The 18,800-nt window shown below is 37.4% G+C and overlaps 1 protein-coding gene across 1 annotated transcript in view; it reads right to left on the minus strand.

Moving 5' to 3' along the window:
- LOC134618731 (cingulin-like protein 1) overlaps positions 1–17,341 on the minus strand; it is a 55,854-nt gene extending 38,513 nt beyond the window's left edge. Inside the window, exon 1 of the mRNA XM_063464276.1 lies at positions 17,270–17,341. The gene's annotated coding sequence lies outside the window, so the exon portion shown is untranslated. The remainder of the gene's footprint in view (positions 1–17,269) is intronic.
- Between the last annotated feature and the right edge of the window lie 1,459 nt (positions 17,342–18,800).

The following is an 18,800-nucleotide window of genomic DNA, read 5'->3' on the forward strand; positions in this document are numbered from 1 at the left end:
TTTGTTGATAGGAAAGGTACACTGTGAACAGGTCACCAGTTTGTTGCAGGGCTAACACATAGAGACAGGCAATGGTAGGACTGAACTAAGGACCTTGTTTAGTTTGCTAACCACTGCGCCACTGTCCTGAATAAATCAAAATAAATAAAAGCTTAGTTTTAGCTTTGAGGCTTTATAATACTGAATTTAAAAGCTATTTCTAGGCTAGCTAAATAGCTAATTTGACAATCACAATTTATTTTCCCTTTCAATACTAACAGGGGCAGCAACGTGGTGAAAAAAAGACCACTGAAAATTAATGTCATTTACAACCTCAAGGAGAAATATCCACTGGCAACACAAAGTGGGCAGGTCCAAGTAAATCTTTCTCAACTGGGAAACAAGCAATCACAGAGACTTTTAATGTGAATTAAAGAGACCGCTGATTGACATATGACAAGGTACTAAAAAGGTTAGAGGGTTACGTAAGCAACCAAAGCCCAAAATGCCTGCTTGCGAGAAACAGCGAGCAAAGCGTGAACAGCAAATTGCTTCCTTTGCGGGCACCTCTTGGTAACTGACCAAGTGAGCAAACATACACAACTGTCACTTGTGAAATGTTTTTTGTAGCTACAAAAAAAAAAAAAAAAAAACATTTTCTGAAATGTCTCACTCTGAGGGATCTCAACAAATATTTATCACTGCAAAAGATTCAGAAGGTAAATTCTTCATTGATCAAGCCTTACATTTCAACAAACAGCTTCAAACGAGCTGCTACCAAACTTGTAAAACTGAACTCTCTTAGTTATCTCACACTTTAGCCTTCAGCTGTGAAACATTTCAGAAGTACTCACTGCAGGACGTGGAGAGAGAGAAGTGCTCATGATGACAGACGGGCTCAAAACTAATTTCCTGACTGAGCTCAGACCACAGGGGGTTTCTGTGTTTGCATGTGTATGTGTTAGTGGGTGGGCTGCACTACTGTGTACATGGAGATGACCCTAACTACAACCTCTGAGACAGAGAGGATGAGAGAGTGTTAGAGAGACTGGTGGAGAGAGAATGTGAGCTGGTCAGTTAATCTCCAGCCAAGGTTTGTCACGGATTGTGGACTTGATTGATTAGCTCACTCAGCCTCTTGTGTGTGTGTGTTTGAGGGAGATACAGAGGGAGGAAAAAGCTCTAGACTTAAAATTTTGTTACAAAACTTCAGCTAAACCAGTATTTAAATTGTAATACACGTTTGGTCCAATTTGTAAGACAATGCAAGCTTTAGTATCATGGGTTAGGCATTTCAGGCCTTGTTTTTCATATGCAGATCAGTTTTTAAAGGTAGTATTTAGATATCCTAAAGAGTACAAGAACCCATGTCACAAATACCAGTTCCTGCCCTGACCCCTCAAAGTCAGGGGGAGTCCCCAGGGTGTGTCTAGGTGGTGTCTGATGACTGTGGCAGGTTAAATAGACACACCTTTATAAGTATGCAGGTATGAGGAAGGTGGGGCCTTCTTCCCAATACCTCTGCAGGCCTCCCCCTCCTTTTTCAAGACTCTTTAATCATATGCACACAATAAGATTTAAGCAACAAGATTAAAAGTCCAGACCTTGCCAGATTTTGCTACGGTCACAGCACATAAAAACTGTTGGACTGAAATTATAAAGTCCAGGTTCATCCTTCAGAGACTAGTAATAAAATTGGCTAATGTCAGGGCAAAGCCACTTAATGCGTTTCTGTTCCTTGTGTAAATGTGTGTAGATTTTATCATAGAGGTGGATCTAAAGGAACAGTCTGCTTACCTTATATCACTCCTCAAGAAAACATGAATTTTTACACAAAAATTTAAATCCAGCGTGTAGTTAAGTAAAGATTATGCACCAGATTATTTTTGGACTACAGAAAGTGACAGAAAGTGGTGAAAGTAGTTTGAATTATTTTTATGAAAAACAATTCATAGCTTGACAAATATTTTTAAGTCACAACTTTCCATAATAAGGTGAACGTCTGTGAATATTTGTGAAAACTTCATCAACGCCAGCTCCAAATTCACTCTCGTTGTACTTCTGTCATCTCTGTGTATCAGGTGGCATTTCTTATTTTGTCTCTTTAAGGTTGTCGGTCATGCTTCGTTGGCCTTTTGCATCCCTTTGTAGTCATTTCAAAGCCCTCTATGCTGATTTTGCTTAAGGTCACTTTCTATGTCTTTCTGATCGTTTTGCTTCTCCATGTTGTCAGTCTCCCTTTGTGTTTGTAGTCATGTGATTAAGTTTACAAAAAATACAAGCACTTCATGCATGCCCCCCTTGACCCCTTCCTGCACTCGACTGCTTTTAAAAGCTTGTTTTCCTGAAAACAGCTGCTGCTGGAGGAAATTGACTTTAGGACATTAAACCATAAATTGTAAACACAAATGTGCTATTAAACCAGACCTATATGAGCTAAAATAGGCTAAAAGCCTGCTGAAGCTTTACTCTGACTGGGGTTTAGTCTTGGATGATTCTGTTAAAAAAAAAAAATCCAGAAAACTTTTACTCATAAATGAGTTAGCTTGAATTCAACTAACCTGCAGTCCAGTGTAGAGTTGAAATCATAAAACCTTCAACCTAGTCAGCTTAATTAGTCAAGAGTTGTTCCTGCTCCAGGAGCTAATGAAACGCTGTCATTGGTGAAAGTAAGATTTTCCTGATAAGAGTGTTACTTTCCCTCTTTTCAGATCCCTTCTAAGATATTTTTTTTAAGATCTCCTTGTTTAAACCAATAATATTATGCTATGTAATCAGGTGAGACACTCTACCACCCACAGGAAGTTATGAATCACGCATCATCACCTTTGTCATTGACACTGGCTCTCTTAATATTGCATATCATGGTGAATGGTTGCTTTTTCAGAATTAATTTTCTTTTTGTTTTTTTTTTACAATTTTCTTTTTAGGAAAAAAAAAATCTTAAAATTTGTAAGTGAGGCATTTTATCAGATAAAAGGGTCAGAGGTCTATGGGCATGCACTGTCACGATAACTGCAGATATTTGTTGCTCAGCAAGCAACTATGTCTGTACACAAGGAAACCTCTCCTACCCAGCACGCCTTATTCATGACTCACAGCTCTGGTATGTCACCTTGTGCACTGATGCACTTTGAACCACCAGAAGCTTTAAACTGGGAGTGAACAGCAGGCGACGCCTTGCAGTAACATTTACTGACGAGGAATGTTTCATTATGGAAACAACTTTTAGTGACGAAGTTCATTAACAGTGTAACGATTATGTTAATTTACACAAATGCCAAGTCATGTGTATTTCCTTTAAATAGTCTGGTTAACTCCTAATGCCAAAAATGTCATTCTAATCTTTCAAAATAAAGACCTCCGTCAGATAAAACTACATTTATGTTTTTAAGTTTAAGGCTTGTCTTATAATTGTTAATAAAATTGTAGTTCTGTCAAAACAAAACTGTGAAGATGTTTTCAGAAACCTAACACCGCATCGGAAAATAAAGAAGCTAAGTGGTGAAATTCTCGTTTCTGGATCTTTCCTGCTGGCTGCTAGCACATTAAATGGACTATTATGTTTAATGTAAATCCACCAGGTAGAACCTGTTACTTCCCATGCTCTGTCAAAAACATTGTTTTTACTAGACACAGTGAAAATAGAAAGTTAAATTCCTGACTGTCATCCATTATGTATTAAAAAAAACAAAAAACATACGTGTTTCAGTTGTGCTGAATTTAACACTTCTGCCAACTTGATTTTTAGGGGAAACGCCTACAATGGGTACTGATCTACACCGCAACAGACATTTCTACTGCATTTTTGAACTCGATTTCTACTCAGCTGGACTGCAGTGGAACAACTGGGATCAAACAACGAAGAAGAAGAAATGCAGAAAATACACAGTGGAGGACAAGGAGGTCAACATAACTTTGACCAAACAGAGTGTTTAGGCTCTTTGGAAACTTTCAGAACTTATTTAGAAATTCAAGTTCGAAACCAACCCAGTATTGAGGATTGTAGTTGATTAATTAATCCCAGCTAAACCTTACTGGACATGCAGCTCTTCCTCTCTCTCTATAAAAACACCAGCAGTATAAAACAGCAGAACCAGTTTGTCTGTGCCCAATGAGGCGAATAAATAAAATACCACCTCTCCTGTATTTGCCCTCTTCCTGTTTGCACCTCCCCTTTTAATTGAAGCATAGGTGGGCCTGTCCCTCTGTAGTTAACAATTACACAAGTTCAGGTTCAGATCTCTTGTCACCATGACATTAACCATGTCAAACACAACAAAACCACTATGCCCCCCATTTCTTGAAAAGTGCTCACACACAAAGTTTACTAGGTGATGTTCAGGAAGCACTTTTTAAACTGAGGGAAAAGGAAAACTTTGTACATTTGTCAAGTGATGATGTGAAAATAAAATGTATTTGGCATCTAAATGCAGATGACAGCTTAAACTACAGAACACTTAATTCAAGATTTCCACAACATGCATGGAAAACTGTGGCAGATAAAGTGCCATTACGGAAAATAATCCATCATCTTCTAGTAACTTCCTTTTTTACCCTAATGCACGACCTACACCAGACTGATTAATGGTATGTTTTTACTGCATACAGGTATTACTCTGGGTTATTTTAGGGTTTGGCACAATACCACTCTCACCACCACCCAACCGCATCGCAATGCATACACATGCACAGGTGTGCAGGGCTGGGTGTGCAACCTACTTATGATGAGCTCCTCCCAAAGACTCATCCAAAAGAAATAAAACCTCTGTGAGCTGTCGTCTGTCCGACAGTCAGGGAGAAAAACAGGTAGAGCAACACAAAGACACAGCAGGTAGACCTAAAGGAAACCAAACATGCAGTGGGAAATTACACACTCAGGGAGACAAGAACATAAAACACAACCTGTGTCCTATTGGGAGTGTCCCCCATTAGAAAAAGTGAAAGTACCAGCCTTTAGTTTGAAAGCTAAAAATAATAAATATATTTAGATTTTACAAATAAGGGGACTTTCCACAACTGAAAGCACAATTAGTTGCAAATAACATTATTCCATAAAACTTCTAAAGAACTGGACACAATCCAAGACCCACACGGGCGACAGATGTAAAACACGGTTCTGTTTGCACTACACAGGGTGGGTCCTCGAATGTGTCTGCATGTTTATTTGCGCAGTCATGAGTTTTGGTCTGCAGACAGACACATTATAGGTGAATGATTAAATTTTACCACAGATTTACACAGATGTTTCTATGTGAACCGTCCAAAAAAATACAGACAAAATGCTTAAAAAAATGTCTTTTAAGAACAACAATAAGATAAAAATAACAGCTAATGGACAATATGTGATTCAAGAAGAGATGGATTCTGATGGGCAGTCTCACACCAATCCTTCAGAAGCTCAGAGAAAAGTGAGATGCCCCTTTATGAAGCACTTATAGAAGATAATTGTGCATAGACACATGACTTCATTAGTGACTTTATGCAATAACTCAGCTAGGCCATCTAGTGACATTTGGCTATGTGGTGTATGTAAAGTCATTTATTTAAGAGTATTTCTAGTGGTCTTTATCATCCATTTAGGCCAAAAAATGTTCTACACATTTCTTCACATTCCAGATTTAAGTAATATTATAAACTGATTCACCATGAAAATCAAGCAAAGCTGTAAGTAGTACTTAAAACTACTTGGATAGTCTGAATCTCTCAATACTGAACAGTCCAAATACAGGAAAAGGAATATGCCTGAACCAAATTATGCATCATTGAAAAACATAAAGCCTCACAATTCAAAAAGTGTAAACCATTGTACGATACAAATACTACAGTGAGAACTGTTCCATAGTTTGTCTTAAGAGTGACTACCCAATAAAACAGCACTTATTGTAGTGAGCAAAACGCTTCAAGGCTTTAAGTAAAAGAAAATTATTTCACATATTTCGCCATTTTATTTAAAAACTATTTTTACTATAACATAAGAATTACCAGTACTTCCAGGTGTTCCACACTCAACACCTTCTCATTTGAATAGTTTTTGCTGCCCATCCTTAACCAGATACTAACAAGGTGGTGGCAAAAAAGGCAATGACAACATATGACCATAATGAAATTAGAGCTTTGCAATACAGCAACATGTAACGTAATGCTCATGCCCTATCAGAATTTAGGGTTGACTCTTTAAACAACAAAGAGTCAACCTAGCCCAGTTGGAATCACTGGAGATTATTTGGAAAGCTGCAACATATCCAACCCACTAAACCTACGTTTAGTGGGTTGGATATGTTATAACATAATCCTCTGTTTTCCATCCCCTGTCAGTGTTTCTAATAGAATCAGATTCTATTTGTGGTGGTTGCGGGGTGACACGTGTGTACATGAATATGAGGTACACCTACACTTGCTTAAATGAGTTACAAACTAACACTATATACATTTAATGAGAATAAATAACAGAGGAAACGCCAGCCATCTCCCCCACTTCTCGACAGATTTCAACAGCTGGTGATGGCAGTCGCCTCGTTTTGCTCTGCAGCTTCTGCGAGCTCAGTTTAGTGGCACATGAACCAGCTCCCCACCTGCCGAAGGTTCTGGTTAGAGTGGTCCCTCCAGCTTGCAGCAGATCTGCAGAGCAGAACAAAGACTACTGTTGGCAGCTGCAGTTCACAACAATGGGAGTCGGAGATTGAGCTAAATGATGTTGACAACCACCACAAGGGTGACCTGGCTGAAATGGGCCAGAGCTAACAGGTTAGCAACGACTGATGTTTGAAAATAAGAGTGAGATGGTTATTGAGTAGTAAACTGTGCATGGCTGGAGGCATTCTTTAGTTCCAAACATATTTTAGTGGCCTGCCTATGTGTGAGAAAAAAAAACAACAACAAAGACTTTCCATTTGACGTGAATCTGGTATGAAGGTTGGGTAAATGTGTATTCTATTTGGCTTACATGCCTAAGGCTAACCACACAGCAGTCTTTTCCAACTAACAGTCAGTGGGGTGCATTTTTAAAAAATTAACCTTGATGAAGTTGGTCAAATTGGTCAGTGGCATTTTTTGATATTTATAAATTTGTCAAAAATTCTGCCATTGTTAACATAATCTAGCCTCTGGGAGACTAATCTGATGCTTTTAAGCTGATTTGCTGAAATATATTACTTTCTTTTTGCTTCAAAGCTTCAGTTTTACTGCCCTTGAATAGTTTAAGCGAAGCAAAATCAGTTTTACCCTGAAAACAATAACAAACATGCCAATTAATAAGAAGCTAACACCACATTCAGTACAATCATTTTTTACTCTAGAGCCATGATGTGTAGGAAAAATATTGCACTTGTTGACAGAGTAGAAGGATATGCAAATGATCAACACTTTCTTTTTTAAACTCATTTCACTTTCTCATCTCCAAGTTTAGTTTCAAAACTAGAGCATCCACAACAACAACATGCACCAAGCACTGCAACTCCCACCCAGCACCCACCCAGCCTGCGCCCACTCGGCCCTCCGATGAGGCTTAATGAGTAATAAGCACTGGGTGACCACAGTCTTGGAGTCAAGCCAACTTTCCCAGATGCCAAATTGAAGCCTGGAGGTACTGCATAATGCAAAACAACACTCATTAAAACTTGGAGTGAAAAAAAAAACAAAACACAAGGAGCTATAAAATGCAAAAATGCACTGAGATGCATTCGAGGAGAAGCTCTGTAGCAGTTTCTAAATGATGTAGATGAATAATTAACTCTCAGGTGTCCATTAGCGGGAGAATTTACAAGATGTAGAAAATGGGTTCCAAAACACGCTCATGACCTTCAAACCGAAACCATTTGGCCCGAGCACTATGTTATGGAGGCGAGTGTGAGCTTTGGAAAGGATGATGAAATGGAAGGAAATCAACAGCAAAAAGAGCGACGTTTCTAGATGCAGAATGTGAAGCTTTCACACTTCAGCTAAATTATACAGTGAAGCAGTTTTTCTTCTTATTGAATTTACAAATGGATTGGGTAATGGATTGCATTATAGTAAGTTATTTCGATAATCTCTAAAAGCAATTCAGTTTGTATGGTGTCCACAGGGCTTAAAATCACTACCCTGTCAGTGATTTTAAAACTTATTTTTGCTAAAACAGCAGCCACGGTGGCAACAGACAAAAGAAATGTGACTGCTGAAAGCTACACTATTACACAGCTACATTTTTAATATAATGTAATGATAACAAAAGGTAACAACGACATTAGAAAGCAAATTCATAGATCTGTAGATGACCAATGAACACAGAACTGGAATCGACTTAATGTGATGTCCAAATTGGAACTACAATGAGTTGTAAATACGTGTTCAAACAGTGAGGCTAATAGTGCCTGTAACTGATTACTTTATCTTTTACAATGAATACGTATCTTGAAAAGGAGAAAAAGAAGAAATATGTGTATTTGTTTGGTGTTTATGAACATCTGTTTTTCCTGTCTTTCTATATGCAGTAACCGACAAAAAAAAAAAGAAAGAAGAAAAACCATGATGGGTTTTCGCTAGTACACATTAATACCTCAAACATTTGCAATCCAATAAGATTCTGAAAGGGGTCATTCCACATGAAGAGTATTTTTACTTTAGGTACTTTAAATGTATTTTGATATTAAACCTTTTTTTTTTAAAGTAGGTCTATGAACTGTAGTTAAGAGTGCAAATAATATTAGCTTTACTGTTTTCAGTATATTCAACACAACAGTTCGCTGTATTTATTCATTTCATCATTTATTATGGTTTTCTTTGTCCCCTGCCCCTGCTTGTTGATACTCTCCCCTGTATCACCTGATTAAAACAAAGCACTGGTATGGCCCATACTCTTGTCTGTATGTTAAGTATTATTAGTACAGCTGAGAGGCTGTTAGTTTAACCTAGCATGAAAACTGTAAGCAGGTGACTACTGACACATACACCTGCAACCTAAGGGAGTACAAAAGAACAGGAAGTCCTCGAGTTTGTGTTAAAGTGGTGCTGCTGCAGTCTGCAATAATGGCATTATGAAAGACAGGTTAAATTTATCTGCGTTATAAACAGCTCAGTGAAAGAAAGTGATTTTCTAGGAAGTCAGCCATCTTGACCTTAGACCAGTGTGAAGTCATGCGAGAGATATATCAAAGAAAGGGGAGTTTCTACCTGCAGGACTGATACCAGCACACAGTACTAGTCCATCCCCGGCTCCAATAAGAAAAGTTATATTTGAATTACACAATGGTACTAAAACGAGGAGATCACAACACGGTACCAAATAGTTTGCGTGTGTGTGTACGTTCATCTTGTCCTTCAAAACTCACGCCCTGATTCCTAACATACCATCTCCTTCCTGCTGCTTTCACATGATTCACTGTTGACTTGCAGTTTGTGGCATAATGTCACTTTCAGTCATGCTTTTATGTGACTCCTGTGTGTGCATAATTAAAAGATTGTGAGCTAGAACAAGCCTTATGCTAAGATGCCTTATTTTAAAAATGATGGCTTGTTGTTTTTTTAAAAAACAAAACAAAACATTATTTTAACATGTTGATGTATTTCTACACTGAATCATTCTGGAATTGGCTGCTTAAAGTTGTGAAATTTATGAATTGAGTGAGTAATTTGTAAGTGCATAAGGACATCTTTATTTTCACTTCATGAAAATAGTAAATAAGTTTTTTTTCCCAGTGTCTCTCTTCTCTCTCACACATGCACAGTAGCTCCACGTCTTTTATTGAGCCACCAAACAATCTGTGCTATAGAAAGGCAGCTAGCACAACACTAAATGTCATTAATGAACATTTCATTAAACCACAGTGACTGCACAGAGATCTTTTTTCTTCTTTTTTTTCAGGGGTTTATGAAAAATTCTTTCTTCCATTGTGTTAATGATTGATGGGCACCAGATGCCACTATGGGGTGTTTCCCATACCAGACAGCTTGACATTTGATTATAATAGAAATGAATGTTGCACACAATAGGTGGTTTGTTGTAAACCTAGGGGCAATAGAAGATAAATAATTATACTGTTTTGTGAAGCCAAGCTATCATTCTACAAACTTTCCAAAAGAAGATTCTAGTTTTTTGAAAACCTAACTACGCCCATGACCTAACAGTTTGTAGAACCACATTTAGCACCTATAACTTAGAGTAACTGTTTTCTATATGACCTTATCAGTCTCTCATTTCATTTCTGGAGGAATTTTGGTTCAGTTTTCTTTACATCATCGCTTCAGTTCATTGAGGTTGTGCACAGTTTGCTTAAAGTCCTGCCACAGCATTTCAGTCAGGTTGAGCTCTGGACTTTGACTGGACCGTCACATCACCTTCTTTTCTTTTTCAGCCATTCTGTTGTAGATTTGCTGTTGTGCTTAGGATAATTTTCTTGTTGAATGACCCAATTTGGGCCTAGCTGTCAGATAGCTGGTCTCACATTTGACTCCAAAATACTTTGGTACACAGAGCAGTTCATGGCCAGCTGAGTGACAGCTGGCAGTAGTTTGTGGTGTTGATATGCTGTGTTTGGTTTTGGCCAAACATCTCCACACCAGTCTTCTCTGTCTGAAGGACATTGTTTCATGAATCTAAACAATACTGCCATGTTTTTCTTAAAGAGAAGAAGCTTTCTCCTGGAAACTCTTCGAAATAAGAAACACTTGATCAGGATTTTTCTAATTGTACTGTCATAATCGTCCCAAGAGTAGATGTTGGAACATCTACTCTTGTAGATGTTGGAACATCTACTCTTGGAAGGACTGTGGTTAGTTGAAAGCTACAGACCATCACACTGCCAAAACTTCTGCTGTTATACAGGCAGTCACACTGTTTTAATCAAGTGCATTTCAAATCTCTTAGAGTCCTATTAGAGCTTTCTTTTCCACATTACTGCAGATAAAAACGCAGACAGGAATACTGCCCCGCCCACCTCTGATTTATCGATTATCTTTGGCCAAAGCAGACTGCTAGTCACTATCTACTTTTTATCTCATTTGTTATACTACTAACACCTGCATGCATCAGTTGACATGTAGGAAGAATATGATAATATTATTTTCCAAAATGACAATTTTAAGTCATTTATTTTTGTGTTATTAGAAATTATAGCAACACTACATTTAAGCAAGTGCTTTTATTGTTAATTATTAAAAGTTTATTATTAATAATTCTAAATACTTGAGAAAGTATTCTGAATTATTATTAAGTGAAGAAGGAATGATTACTAAGCTGCATAAAAAGACAACGTAATGGTTTTTAAGGTTCAGGTATTTGACATATTGTCTCCGTCAGGCTGCTGAACATGTACAATCACTTCTGCAAACACAAGTGAAGCTTTAGGAAGAATGACAGCAAACACAGACATACTTTGAATATCATCTGACAGACAGCACTGTGAGCAAAAAAAAGCATAACAGCCATGGGAATGTACCTCAATAAGACAAGACACTTTGGTGTTTTTTGTCACCTAACTGCATTCACTGACCTGTGCACAAACATGACACTCAAAATAAATGCATAATTACTTTTTTTAGAAGATCAAAAATGATTATAAATGCTGAGTATGTGGATGTTTGATTGGAATATTACCTTAAGAAAATAAAATAAATAAAATAAACCTTTTCCTGAAAATTCAAGAAAAACCCCTGGATAAAAACATTCTTGAATTTAAATTTGTAACTGCCCTTTCTAATAAAAATGTCACAACTTGTCACCACAGATTTGACATCAAGTGAATTTATGAATGCTGATGTCATCATTCTTACTTAAATGGCATAGCTAAACGTTAAGGTAATGGAGGTTTCGGTAAATGAAGTAGTCACACACAAAGACTTGTATCTACAGGTGAGAAACAATTTCTTAAAAACAATGACATCATCTATAATCTCAATTATTCTCGCACACACCCAGCTTTGTGAAAGTTGGGATCGTCTATGAGACTGTCCCAAATGGGCTTGGGAAACTGTTCACAATACAGGCCTTACTGATATTTTTTTTAAATTTCATTTATTTCTAGTAAATCTCTTGGTTCAATGTATCCAAGTGAACCAGTTCTGATGTGTAATTTATTAGTTCCCACAGTCATTTGGAGCTATAAAATCTCGATTCAGGCCACATCAGCATGTGATGTGAATGTAGCCTTAGTGCTCTTGTGTTCAGGATTAGAAAGCACTGATGAAAATTATATATATCCTCATTAATCTTTATATAATTTGCCCAAAACCATTTTTTGTTTCTTTAATTTGATGTCTTGAAAAAAATCATTTTAGTTTTTGATCAAGACTTCAAGGATGGGATGAAAACTTTAGTCCAGTAAATGCAAATCAGGTTCAGCATGCTCCAAAATGAAAGTCAAACTGATGTTGCGGATGTCACTTCAACATCACTTTGAGCTACTTCTTTAAGACTGCTTGGACGTCCTTATTAGACTTCCTAGTTAGTGTTTAAGAAATTCTTCCCATAATATCTTTTTTCAGTTTGAAGAAAACAAAATAAACATTTCCAATAAAGTTAATGAGAAATAATTTATCCCAGTTTTGACCAAGGAGACAATGTCAGAGTTTCAGCCATGTTGCTATAAAGCTTAACTTGATTGTAATTTTAAAACTAAAGCCAAGTCTAAACCCTCAAACAGCACTTTGTATTTATGAAAGCCAAAAAAGACATTTTACACTATACTGTAAATGCAAAAGCTCCAAGTTATTATCAGCTCATCATATCAATTTTAATGTTAAACTGGCAAACCTGTGACACTAAGAGTGCAGTGGGTTGCAGGGCTGATGATGGTGTTGGCAAAGTTAGGTTTGTGCACTAGCAGTGAGTTGACTAGAGAAACTGAAACCATAGATACAGGATACATTTCTCTTAAAGCCATTCCCTTTAATTAATGTGGGTAACCTGTTTGTGATGTAGGCCAAGTGTTGTGGTTAGTAAGCAACTGTAACGTGTTACTGGCATGTAGCTAAAGGTACCGTGAAGGCCACGTCAACAGCGATTAAGTTACCATAATCTAATGGCTAGATAAGTTTTTCTGTAACAGATATCCAAATGTGCATTTGCAAGGAATTTAAATAAAATGTCTCCTCATACAGTCCTGTGCAAAGGTCTTAAAGTACCCCTCATTTCTTTATAGTTTGCTTACAAGGAGCCTTTCTTTTTAAAAAGTCAATCTTTGAGTGTTTGTATTTGAACATTGGCTGCTTTTTCACTCATTTTCACTCCAGTCATTGTACCTGACCATTTTTGGATAAATGTTTCTTTGTTTGTTAAGCCACTCAACGCTAACCGATGAATCATTCAAGCATAAAAAACGCACCTAACACAAGGGATAAACCAGTGTTGTGTCTATACATAACAGACAACTTAGCAACGAACCAATTTAGAAATATATCTTTAGCCACATTATTTGTCCTCATTTCTTTAGCTGAATGTCTGGAAAATGGCAAAGATAATACAGTTTAAGGGGGAAAAAATATTATTTTTACACCAAAAGGTGGTATCTCAGCATGGCGTGCAGTGTTTTCGTAAAACATTCAGGGAAACTGGACAAATAAAGGACAAGAGAAGTGGCAGTCCTTCCACTTCCTTATGAAAAGAAATTATCTACCACAGATAAACAGTATCTGAAATTTATGCCCTTAAGAAACAGGAAAAAAAAATCCAGCAAAGAACTTACACAGAATTTGAGATATATATTTTTTACAATGTGTTTTTCTTTGACTTGCATTAACACTTACTTATGCAACATTTTAACCCATCTCTACTCCATTACAAACAGTGACAAGGCAAGAGAGAGAGAAAAGAGAGAGAGGGCAATGAGAGAGTGTAGGGTGGGTGTGTGCCGAGCAAAACTGTGAAAGAGATCAGTTGTGTGATCTCGTTGGTCTGGTTCGTTAACTGCCTGGGCTGGAGTCAAGTGAAAGAATGTAGTTCCATTAAAACTCATTAAAGAGAGAGAGGATGGGTGTGCGAAGGACAGAGGTTGGATACAGATAAACAGATTGAAGTTGTTACACATGATTAAACTAAATTTTTTTTGTCCCATACATACACATGATTGAGTTTGAAAAACTGATAAAAAGGAAAAACTGAAACATCCAAAAGATAAGAAAGTGGTATTAAGAAACCAAAGGAACTGGGTGAGAGTGAAAGGGGAGAAAGGGTGACTGAAACAGAGAGAGCTCTGATGAATTGTTGGAAGATTCTCAATGAGAAAAGGGATTAAGTCAAAATATGACATAGAAAAAGAGAGAAATACTGCTGCACAATATGCAATGACTAATGCCTTGTGGGGTGTGTTGGGTCAGTCATTGCCTTGGTTCAACCCTTTTTAAAAACATGTACATATTGTCAAGTGTCTAGACTAAATGAATCAATGTCATACACACATCATATATATAGGTATACAGTCAAAGGTAAAAGCTTTGGCAGCTTTTTAAGCATGCACGAAAAATAACGTAACATATACTAGAATACTAAATACAACAAAACTAATTAGCTTAACTTCTGGCATGCAAGAAAATCCAAGTCATCATTTACACAGTATAAGTAAAATAAAAAAACTAAAAAAACATATATACACACACACACACACCAAAAACTGAAGAGTCAAGAGTGAAAAAGTGTAAAATTGGGAGTAACAATAAAAAATATGTTAGATAACAGTGAACGACAAAGCACAGCTGTTTAGGAGATAAGGGTGATCAGAACAGAAAAAGATGGAATGAAAGATAAAGACATGGAAAGTGGACTAATACAAAGACACTTTAGCTAAGCAAGAAAGTCAGTAATGCTAACAGCTGGCAATAGTTTCAGCATTCTTCAGCCAAGAAAATATTTACACTTGAATGACTGCAATTTGCCTTAGACAATCATGAAAAAACAGCTTTAGAAAGCACATTTTACATTCTGAACACAGGACAACAACACCGATAATCTATTTAACACATAACTGCGTAAAGCTGACTTCATTTTAGCCTGCTAGCACATCTCTGTGAGGATGACATTTTTGACATTTTGCAACATATGTGAGAAAACAGAACTTTCAGAAATATAATAATTAATTGTATGTGCTTGAAGTCACTCTTTAAAGCAACTCATGTATCACTAATATCCCTGCTTCTTAAGCTAGCTGTCAAGGCTGCAAAAGTAGCTGCGTAAGCAACACGCTCGCTGGCCTGCAAGCTAAAAACAAAACAAACTAGAAAAAATACAAAGATATAAGCTCACAATGGCTATAGGAACTCACTTATTCCTTTAATTATTGTTAATGTGATAAAATAATATCGATTTGTTGCGACTTTTTCACAGAAGAACTAGCCTAACAACCACTGCTCTCTCTAGCCTGTTGTATCTTCTGGCTTAAAACTGCCATAGTTCTCACTACTGTTGGTGTCTCCAGGACCGTGTTTTACTGTGATTACACACACGCACATAAACACACCCACACAAACAATCACAGTTTGTAATCAGTCGCCCAACTTCAAATTCTTCAACCAAACAGGCATGCAGGGGTAGGGACCCAGTTAAGAACAGCATGGTTTGGTTAGGTGTTGTTATTGTTGTTGTGACTATTACTAATTAAGTGTTAAGTAACACAGCAGCTCCACGTGGAGTCAGTAAAAGTTCACATAACGCCCTCCACCCAGCTGAAATAAAGATAACATCTCATCTGTTGGCCTCTTATCAGAGGGCAGAGTCTGACTTACCCTTTGTCTGAGTGTACTTTGAGAAAACCAAAACTGTTAGATATCATCAGTATTAAAAAAAAGAAAAAGGAATTTTATTGTCAATGCCTGACACGAGTTTGATCTTGCAGAGACGTAGCTTAAAGTCACTATTATGGTGGATAAGAAACTGTAAAACTTATATTTTCATGCCACTTTACAACATTGAGATTTCATGGAAGGTAGTATAAACTCCTCACACTATACTTTCTGGCCATAAGTATGTAGACACAAATTGCACACAGCAGACCCACAGTACACATGAAAACTGAATCTGTCATTCCAAATCCACAGACACTAAATGCTCCTCTAGCTCAGACTCCTAAAAGGTTTCCACATGATTTTCCAGTTCATCCTGAAGGTGTTGGAAAAGACCGAGGTCAAGGCTCTTTGCATGTCAGTCAAGTTTTTCAACACTGAAATGTGTAATGTAGCTCAACAGTGAGAATGAGCCCAGTGCCTAATTTTAGGTTGTTTCACTAACATGATACAAAGCAAGGACAAGCCTGTAGTAACCATTTTGAGTCCACACTGACTTTGTATAATAAGATGCTACACAACTGAACTATGTGGCACTTTATTTCATTCTATAATCAAATTTAAAGTATTTAATATTGTATTGAAAATTATTTGTTAATGCATTTTTTTAAGTATCTGCATTACTTACATGCTTCTCCACAGTATTAATACACTACAGGTATTACAACCTGCATACCAGCGCCATGAAAAGTACTCAAACACAAACACAGACTGCAGTAAGGTGAGCCACAAAGGTTGAGAACTATTGATTTCTGGTAACATTATCACACTAATGCTGTTAACTCTGAACAGCTCTTACATAATGCTCCTGGAACAACAGTAGCTTTAATCAGACTTCATAGTTCTTCAATCACCATATTAATTGCCTATTCTTATCAGTCTTCCCTACCTGTTTTTAAGTCACTCCTGAAAAACCAGCTCTTTACCCTGGATGTTGGTTTTTATTTATTTATTTATTTTTATTTTTAGTTGATTCTATGCTGTTTTCTTTTTTAAAATAGGGCTGTTTTAATTTTTATGTATTATGTGTTTTATTGATTTATTTTTGCTGTTTTCTGGTATTCTATTGTTTTTAACTTATTTTCTGTACAGCACTTTGGTCCTGTGCTGGGTATTTTAAAGTGCTTTATAAATAAAATTGGATTGGAAATTGGATTATTATACTTTATGGTACCTTCTCTCCGTTTACAATGCCTGTCTCAAGATTCATTATTTGAAGATCTACATGCTAAATCAATCATTCGGACTTGTTAGTATGTACTTTGGCTGAATGTGTTAAAGCCTGCATCTCCATTTGCCGCAGCTTAACTTTTACTGCGCACAGTTCTGACCTGAAGCAGTCTCTGTGCTTCCCTGCATCAGCTGGATTATCTGTTCCTCAGCCCTCAGTTTTTCTGCGATCCAGTTTAAGGAAAATAGCCGTGAACCCTCTTAAGTGAAAGCAGCGCATTTCTGACTCGGAATCAGTGTCAACAAAAAAGCTGTGCCAAAGCGCTCCCGTTAAACTCCAACAAGTGTTCCTGGTAAATTATGAGCTTCTTACCTGTTCCTCCTCCTTTCTGCGGTGCTCTGATGCCAACTGACAGCCTGCTGAGTCTGCCTGACAGGAGTTTCCTTGTGGGTGTGGCCAGAGTTACACCTGCCGCACACCGGAACGTGCGTAATGAGCCCAGCTGACTCACGCAAAGTCGCCCGGGAAGGGAGGAGCGAAGGTTTGAGCTGGTTAAACGTTACATTCTCTGGCAGAAATCCACGAGAACATTTTTGAGAGGCATGAGAACGAACTCACTCCCTTTCTTTGACACCATTTTTGGAAATGTAGTGCACCACTCTCACCATGGGCAGCTTTTGCAACTATTTCAGGAATGTTTCCTTCCCTGGGGACATTGTGGTTACCATCTTCTCCCTCTGATGACATTAAGTGACATATACATGTATATATCTTAGTTCCTTTCATACAGTGCTAAACAAAATCAAAACACCACCATCCAATCAGCTGTAAAGTTTATAAATGAACAGTATTGGTAATTACCAGAATGATTTTTGTAATTGTGTGTCCACCAGTATGTACAAGCTCAATATATAATTTTTGCTGCCATTCATTAATTTTCCAATTCACTGTTTGACAAAAAGGAAAGAACATTTTCAGTGAGTCTTATGCTCAGATAATTTTTCACTGATTCAGAGAAGTCAGGATTTGGGTTGAAAAACAGGAATTCAGTTTATTATTTGCCTGACAAATAGCAATTATAATTTCTCATTTTAAACAAGTTTTTGTCAGATTTCTAAAATATTTGTGTTTTCTTCTTTTTATGGTAGGTGGTCTAATATGCATTTGTAAAGCACTGCATTTAAATCCTCACCTTTTCCTAACAAGAAATGCCCACAGCAAAGCCAAAGTGCAGTCCCTTGTGTCATGCTACAGCATATTATTTTACCTCTAAACCAGCTTTCTGGTGTTTTCTCTATTGAAGTTAGTTCTGGTCATGGTTTAAAGTAATGTTTTAAATCAGTTTGCAATAGGTAACAATGCTACATAAGGACAGTGTTTTGTTGACCCATTCCATCAGCGGCTTTTATGGCACTATAATCTCCTCCTATTGTCCCAATGCTTGTATTAATGATTTATGGGGATGTCCTATTAGAAGAGGAGTCTCTGCAATATAGCTGGTAATCTGCATTGACCTAAATACAGTAGTTGGAAAAACAACCTTAGAGACAGCGTGACCACTTTAGGCTGGCCCCGTGCTGAAGTGCATTTTTATGGCCTGGTAGTTATCGCTCCAGTGTTTCGTCCAAATCATCAGTTTCTTTTGGATACTTCCTTTAAGAATCACCACAGCAGATCATCTGCTCCATCTCACCCTATCCCACCTCCATCTACCATACTCTTCTGTCATACCAAGACTCTGCATGTCCCCCTTCACTTCATCTTCACCTCTGTTGCTTTGGATGGTATCTATCTCCACTATCTCTACCCCTTGTGTGTTCACCTTTCGACCTGTCTCCCTCTCATTCACAGACATTCATTCCTCTTCTCTCCATTGCATACCTCCACCGCTCCAGGCTCTCTT

The sequence above is a fragment of the Pelmatolapia mariae genome, linkage group LG20 (assembly GCF_036321145.2).
Source record: "Pelmatolapia mariae isolate MD_Pm_ZW linkage group LG20, Pm_UMD_F_2, whole genome shotgun sequence".
Taxonomy (NCBI): domain Eukaryota; kingdom Metazoa; phylum Chordata; class Actinopteri; order Cichliformes; family Cichlidae; genus Pelmatolapia; species Pelmatolapia mariae.